Source organism: Anas platyrhynchos, chromosome 3 (assembly GCF_047663525.1).
Source record: "Anas platyrhynchos isolate ZD024472 breed Pekin duck chromosome 3, IASCAAS_PekinDuck_T2T, whole genome shotgun sequence".
NCBI classification, from domain to species: Eukaryota; Metazoa; Chordata; class Aves; order Anseriformes; family Anatidae; genus Anas; species Anas platyrhynchos.
Genome location: NC_092589.1, coordinates 118087614 through 118094971, shown reverse-complemented (window position 1 = coordinate 118094971; position 7358 = coordinate 118087614). Strand labels below are relative to the sequence as shown.

At 45.4% G+C, this 7358-nt stretch overlaps 1 long non-coding RNA gene across 1 annotated transcript; it reads right to left on the bottom strand.

Annotated features, from left to right (window-relative positions):
* Positions 1 to 2809: 2809 nt before the first annotated feature.
* Positions 2810 to 3795, bottom strand: LOC110354474 (uncharacterized). Its single transcript, XR_002406508.4, has 2 exons — positions 3499 to 3795; positions 2810 to 3034 (listed from the first exon to the last, which is right to left on the bottom strand). It is a non-coding gene; the product is annotated as an uncharacterized lncRNA (long non-coding RNA).
* Between the last annotated feature and the right edge of the window lie 3563 nt (positions 3796 to 7358).

The window sequence follows — 7358 nt, the reverse complement described above, 5'->3', positions numbered from 1 at the left end:
TAGAAAGGTGAGGTGTAGAGACTTTTAAAACAAGTTTTATTTTAATTTTTAAACAGGCAAATTTTTGTGCAGGTATTATCGACACTGAGCACTTGAAAATTCTGATGCTAAAGATCTGCTTTCTGGCCTGTGGACCACATGTGGAACACATCTTACAGTGGCCATTTTGATGTAGAAATTAAATGTAATGCAAATAAGATGTGTTTTTCATGTCCTTCCCAAACTATTAGACCTTTATCAACTAGGTAAGGTGATAAACTTTCAGCAACACGAGATGAAAATAGGGAAGCTGTCTCCATGTCATTGACTGAATATGTTGTTTTTTCCTCTGTAAGAGCACATTCAAGGATCCTGTTTGCACTCTTGAACGTGGTGGGTATGAACATTCAATGAAGTTTCATAGGGGATTTCAAAATGTGACACACTTTCCTTAAAATGTGTTTTTTTTTTCAAAGACTTTCAGAAACCACAGCCATATTATGACCTTCAAAAGAGTTTTGTTCTAACTTTGAGGGATTTAAAGGCCACAAGAAACTCTTGTTATCATATAATTTGACCAACTGTGTAGCCCAGGTCAATATAAAGAAATAAAAATATTATTCAGTTATTGCGTTATTAAGTTTTTAAAAACTGCATCATAAGTGCAAGGCAAAAAAGAGTCCCACACTTGAAATATCAAGCCGTTGCTTTGCTATTTAAAAAGAAATTGAGAAAAGAAAAAAAAAAAAGAAATCAAAAACTTTCCTGCCCTTCTTTTATAGCTTTTTCTAAAGAGTTTCCTCTCTGTCACCAAATAAAAATAAACTATGGTTTCTCATCTGTGTTATCCAGCAATTTTCTAATGCAAACAGCAGTGAGATTTTGCAGGAAGAATAAAATAGGAATTAAACGGAATTTGTTGCAGAAAATTCAAAGAGAAAAGGGAATTACTTTCTCTTTTGCCAGTAAATGTTTATTTAAAAAAAAAAAAAGTGTATATACAGATATGGATACAATTATATTTCTATGCACATATAAAAGGCAAATTAGAGTTTACCTTTTCCAGTCTTGGTTGTAATTGAAAAAAATGACCTCTAGATGGCAGAAACTCCCTCTTTGTTTTTCTTTCTTTTTTTTTTAAGTACTTTTTTTTTTTTTTTTTTTTTTTTTTTTTTTTTTTTTTAGCATTACGGAGGTTTCAGGCCTGGTGCAGGATCACCTAAACTTTATGCTACAGTGAGTTTGCCTGACATATACAGCATATCTTATGCCATGCTACAAATGTCTGTCCTCCTAACTACACAAGTCCAAATGCATTCTAGTGGTCATTTAACCTGAGTGAAGCCAGGATGAGACAGAGAGGTGACAGGGACAACACAGAATTTCTTGAACATTCTAGCTGGTATATTTATCAAGAAATTGATTGGTTTGGGGTGTGAAAATTGCTTCCCTGTCTAAAAGTTTAGTAACCAACCTGAGGGGTTGCTTAGCTGTTCCCTGCAGTCCCTGGAGCAAGACGGGTGACTCTTTGAAGACCACTGCTGCCGCCTCACCTTTATATCCTTGCACTGTCTTTTGCTGAAATTTACATCTCCTCGCCCTCACTTCTGAAGCTGGGGACCTCACAGTCTGGGGACTGACGGGCTGGTCTGTGAACAAGGAGTTCTGTTATTGCCAGCAGAGGATTGCTGACTGGGCCACATGGCGTGCAACAGGCTTTTACATAACTTCCTTCCCATGATATCAAGACCAAAATACACCTTGTCCTTCCTCTCTCTGAGCTCTGGGTAACAGGCAGGAGTTTTCTTCACCTGTTTCTCCCTCTTTCTATTTTTAATTCCCTTTCTCCACCGCTGTTCCCATCAAGGGTCTCTGGGCCTTGGTAAAAATAATACGCTTTTAACTTTGATGTAAAACTTCAAAGTTTGTGGCTGTCTCATACCCTCCAAGAGCATGTCCCATATTAATAGCTAGCTACCAACCCCTGCCTCCCTTCTACGGGAGAGACGGGGAGATCTGAGGGATGTGAGGCAGCAATTTCATTCTGTAAATCAGAGCACATGAATGTAGGAAGCCAAGGACGAAAATCTTGAATAGCCCAGCATTGACCAAAGAATCTGGGGTAACCCTTGGCATTAGTGAGAAGTCTATGTTAAAGCATGAAGTGGCTAAAACATATCAATTAGTAGGTGAATTGGATTGCTGTGATGAATTGTTTTGTCTACTCTGCGATGGGTTGTTGTGGGCTGCACAAAGGTGTCCTCTGCTCACTGGGGAGACAGGAAAGTGCTGGAAGCCAAGAAAAGCTGACTCCATCTCATCTCACCTGCCTTTAGGTCCCCGTGGGTCTGATGAGATCTTTAGGTCTATCTGATTAGGTCTTTAGGCTCCTACTATTGCCTATAAAGACCCAGTAAATGATCCCAGCTAGTGATTCACCTCGCCCTAAATAAGAAGCCTACATTTGGTCCGATGACTCACTTCGCTGACTGTGCTGATTCGGTTTCTGTTGTCGTTATCAGGAGGCCAAACACCTACCTTGGATGTAGGCGTCTGTGCCGTAGACAGGAGCTGCTTGACTCAGCTGCCCACACGCAGGCACCAAGTGCCATTTGAGATGTCCTGCAGCACCTGAGACATCCATAGCCCCTGGCAGGTGGGACATGGGAGAGCTCTGCCTTTGGGACTTGCTCCTGGAGGCCAGGTGGCACAGCTGCGGGCATCTCTGGTGGTACAAGGTGCTCAGAGATGGAGACCTGAGCTGAAAATGAGGTTTCCAACAGGGAGTCCCCCCCAGGTTGACTGAACAAACCTTCTAGGACACTTAACATGGGAGATACAGCTTTAATTCCCCATTGTGCCACTGTGTACAAACACCAGAGATGTAAAAAGTGGGTTTAGCTGGGGCATGCTCAGCCTGATATTGATTCTTCCTCCACCTTTCATGTAGCTCTTCAGTGGAACAGGATGGATTGGCTGATGAATGATGTGGCCACCAGGCATGCCTTCTCCTCTCCATCCACTGCTGCTTTTTTCTGGCTGATCAAGTTAAGGTCTAGGGCAGAGAAAAGGTGACAAAATAAGGAGATTCTGAAAAGCCAAGCCAGGCAGATTTTTCAGTGATTGCACTTCCCACATTTCTGTTGTGGGAAGCAGGGATTTGGGCAAAACCAAATCTCATCCACGGATGTCTGATGAGTCAAAGCTGCTTGGACTGAGGTTTGTGAACACTTGTTGTAGAGATGTCTGTGGGTAAAGAGAACCCCACTGATGTGCAAGCTGTATGGCAGAGAGGAGAAGGAGCCTGGGTGAGGTTAGGTTTCACCTGGTCACGTCTAAGTCTTTGACATGCTAATAAAATCCCAAAACCATTAAGAAATAGAAATATGATCTTGAAGGAATCGGTGCCTGAAGCCAAAGGGAAAGAGCAGTGAGATGAGGGGATACAGGACATCATCCTTGAATACAGCAAGTCCCAAATCTGCTGGAGCCAGGAGCACCCTGAAGGACGGGACCTACCTGTGGGGGGGTTGCACCCATTTCTCCTCCATCCTGGAAAACATAAAAGGCTTCATAAAGTGGGATGAGGAGGGAAAGATGTTACTGAGAAACTGATGTAATGAATCCTCTGCCATCGTCTCTGAGGGTCATCACAGCTTGGTGACACTCAAACCAGAGGGAGCTTTTCATGGTCTCAGCAGCCACGTGACACCTCAAGCAGGGACCTTGATAGCTCTGTAAAGTAAAGTGCCCTGAAAACTGCTCAGTTCTTGGCTGGGAAGTTATCAAGCAGCGACAGAGATCACCAGGGGCCAGTTAAAAGACAAAACAAGCCATAATCTGGGCCTTGCACTGAAATACCTCCAAGCAGCTGGCTTCATCAAGAGCAGGTGCTCAGCTGAAAAGCCAGGTCCTTTGAAGAGGGCTTCAGTTTGGCTCTGGAAAACTACAGGCACTTGAGCAATCTTTGCCTGGATGTTATTTCACAGAAAAAAAAAAAAAAGAAAAAATAGAGAAAAAAAAAACAACTTTGTGTGTGAGCTCTGTGACTGTGCTGCTGCATGGGACAACCCTTGATCTGGGGGCACCATTTAATGGTGGTGCCAGAGGCTGGTTTCTGTCCTCCCCTGGGACAGGGACTGTTTGGGTCCCAGGGGGTTCTCAGCAACCTCAGACCCCATGGAAAGTGAACTCGGTGAGGTGTGGGGTAAGCAGGATCAGGATCAGGCCCTACATCTCGTACACCACTCCGTGGCTTGGCACTTTCATCCCAAGAGCCGCCTGTCTGGGGATTTGGAGAATACTGCGGAGATGGAAAAAGGAAGGAATAGAGTTTCACCTTTTATTCTTTTATCTCGACAACAATGCGTGGTGGGAAAAAAAAATAAAAAATAAATGAAGAAGAAGTTGTGAATGGCAGAATTAACAACAATATACGGCCCCCCCATCCCTCCCCCCTCTCCCTCTGCCGTCCATTCAGGCGGCTGACAATAAACAAGGTCATTTGATTCATTCGGCTCGGGGTGTAAACAAGGTCTCACAATAAAACCCCCGCCACGGCCCCCCTTTTTCTCTAAGAATAGATGTCCCCCCCCGCCCCCCCCTCATGCCGGGGCTCTCCTCCTCCCCCCTCTTTTTTTCTTTTTCTTTTTTTTTTCTCCTCTCCTGTCCCAGCATCCCTGGATCTCAGGGCGTCCAGCCCTGCTGCCACATCCGCAGTCCCCGTCCCAGCTCCGTGAGGCCCCGCTTCCTACTTGCTGTGGGAACCTCAGCTTCCCCGGGCAACATCTGCACACACAGCCCCGCTTTCTCATGCCGGCAGCAACCTGCCCCATGGACAGGCTCTGGACAGAGAGAGAGAGAGAAGAAGAGGGGAAAAAAAAAAAAAAAAAGTAAATAAAAATAAACCCAACAATAAAGGGATCTGCATCCACTCCCCGGCCCGTGGGGAGAGGTTCCCAAAAGCTTGTGGCCAGCTTCCTTGTTTCACAGGCTTTGCTGCTGGAAAACTCTGTGTGTGTGTGTGTTTGTGTGTGTCTATGTGTGTGCACGGCTCTGGGTTGGGTAAGGCAGGGTGTGCAAGGGGCCACGGGTGGCATCAAGTGTGGGATGGAAAATGGGGTCCAGGGAGTGCACGAGCCCCTGTCTGCACGAGCTTGGGTGATGGTTATAGGGTTTTTATAGATGTGCTGCTGTGTGTTTGTTCCTGGGGGCTGGATGTGGTCCCATGTTGTGGCAGGAGGGTTGTAGCATGGTGGTGGTGGTGGACATGTAGGGTAAGGAGCTTTTTGGTGGGTCTGAACGTGCTGCAGTCCCCTGAAGGCGGGTGGTTTAAATGGTTTCTCCTGGTCGGGGTCTCTTCAGGCTGGGTTCATGCCAAAAGGCAGGTTTGGGAAGGTCTGGGACCTTTCCCACCTCGTGCCTTGCTTAAAATGATTGCTGCAGAGCACTGGGTGGGTGCTGAGCCAGGAATGTATCCCCATATAGCCTGTCCAGTCTGCATCTCCCCTGCCACCTACACATGCTGAGATGCCACTTAGGGGTCCTGCCTGCGTGTTTCTGCCCCAAAAGTGGGGATACCTTGCATCAGAGATGTTCATCTGAAGTTCCCTTTGCCCTTGGGCTCCCTTCCAGTGCCTCACAATGGTCCTGAGCCATTGCATGGGGTTGGAAAGGGAGAGCCCAGTGTGCACATGGCCCATAAACCTCATACTTTGGTGCAGATGGAGAGAAATTAGCAGGAACTCTCCTAACCCACCCAGTTTTGCTTTCCATGTCTCAGCAACACAGATGCACTGCTGGATGACAGCTGGCTCAGCTTTTGCTCTCTTGAGACAACCACAGACTTTCTCAACGTGACCTTGAGCAGTCCAGGTCCTCGGGATCACCTTGAGTTCCTTCTCAAAAGCACTGAAATAACACTGGGGCAAGGCACCTTCACTCCCTGTGCCTCATTTTCCTGGTGTTCCTCAGTTTTCTTGGTGTTCAGTGACTCAAAGTGTAAATGTACAAAGTCAGGGGTTGTCTCATGATATTTCTGCATCACCTGGTACGACAGAAAACAGCTCGTCTTTTACAAGTTATCTAATATCACAACACTTTTACAATGATGTCTTGAGCTCTGCAATGATAATAAAAATAAAAAAGAATGAATTGTTCTTTCTCAGGGGAGGGAGGTTATTGTCAGAGATGCACAAGCCAGGGGTTATAACAAATAATTCTAACACAAAGTCTATTTTTGTTTGTTTGTTTGTTTGCAATCCAATATTCTCCACGCTGCAAACCTGGCTGCATTTTTACTTCTTGCTCATCCACTGGACCCTTCTACATTTATTTTTTGCTAGAAGGAGACAATGAATGCTGTTTCTTTTCCTGTATTTCCTGGGAGAGAGAGTCACCAGAATACAGCCTGCAAGAGTCTGAGCTGTGAGAGGGAGGAAAACTGTCAGACAAACCATCGGGCAAATGTATTGCAGGAAAATCTAGCCCATGACAATGCACTCTTCCGCTTCAGTTATCAGCTGCACAACATAAATACGACTTTTAGGCAAGGAAAATGCTTCTATGCCTCCCTCTCCCACACACCTGCTCACAGATGAGATAAAAACTCTCATTTCATCTGCTAAAATGTTGGCAGGTGCATTGCAGCCCTCTCCGACTGATCCCCTCCAGAAACACACCCAACGTAGGCCAGCAAGCCCAGGAGCATCTTGAAGCAGCTTTGTCTCTTCTTTCCAGGAGTGGTTTTGTGGCTGTGTGCTCGCTAATGGGATGGGGAAGACCTGTCTAGCAGCACCCAGGGGCTCGTGTTTTCCTGAAATTGCTGGTGATGTCCTTGGGCAGAGGAAAAGGGAGAGGGATTAGCCTCCGTGTAAGACCTCTGTAGCTCTTGGGCAGGAAAAATCAAAAAGGAAATTTAGTAGGGCATCATTTCTGAGCTCATGCTACTCAACATGGTATGTAAGATTCAGTTGGCATCACTTTCTTGAAATTCAATGTGGCAAAGCGTCATCCCATCAAATGGCAGAAGACTGATAAAAGAACAGTCAGGCAATGGGACAAGATCCTGCCTGCATGTCTTTGGGTTTTTCTGGACTCTATCTGGCTATATAAATACCCAAAGAAAGCCTTCTAAGCTGGAAAATAGCAAAAAGGACAAAAAAATCAAAATTTTCCCCAGTGGGATTCTTTGAGTAAGATTAATCTAGGTCTGATTTTTCAAGATTCACAGCCCGAATTTTCCACAGGCTGGGCACTTGTTTTTGTGGCCTCTCAATGGGGTGAGGAGAAGGGAGGAAAAATCCTTTTTTGAAGCTGTATGAGGGGATTCATTGCAAGGGTGAAGGAAAATTTCAGCTCGGTCTCTGGGAATTCTTCTA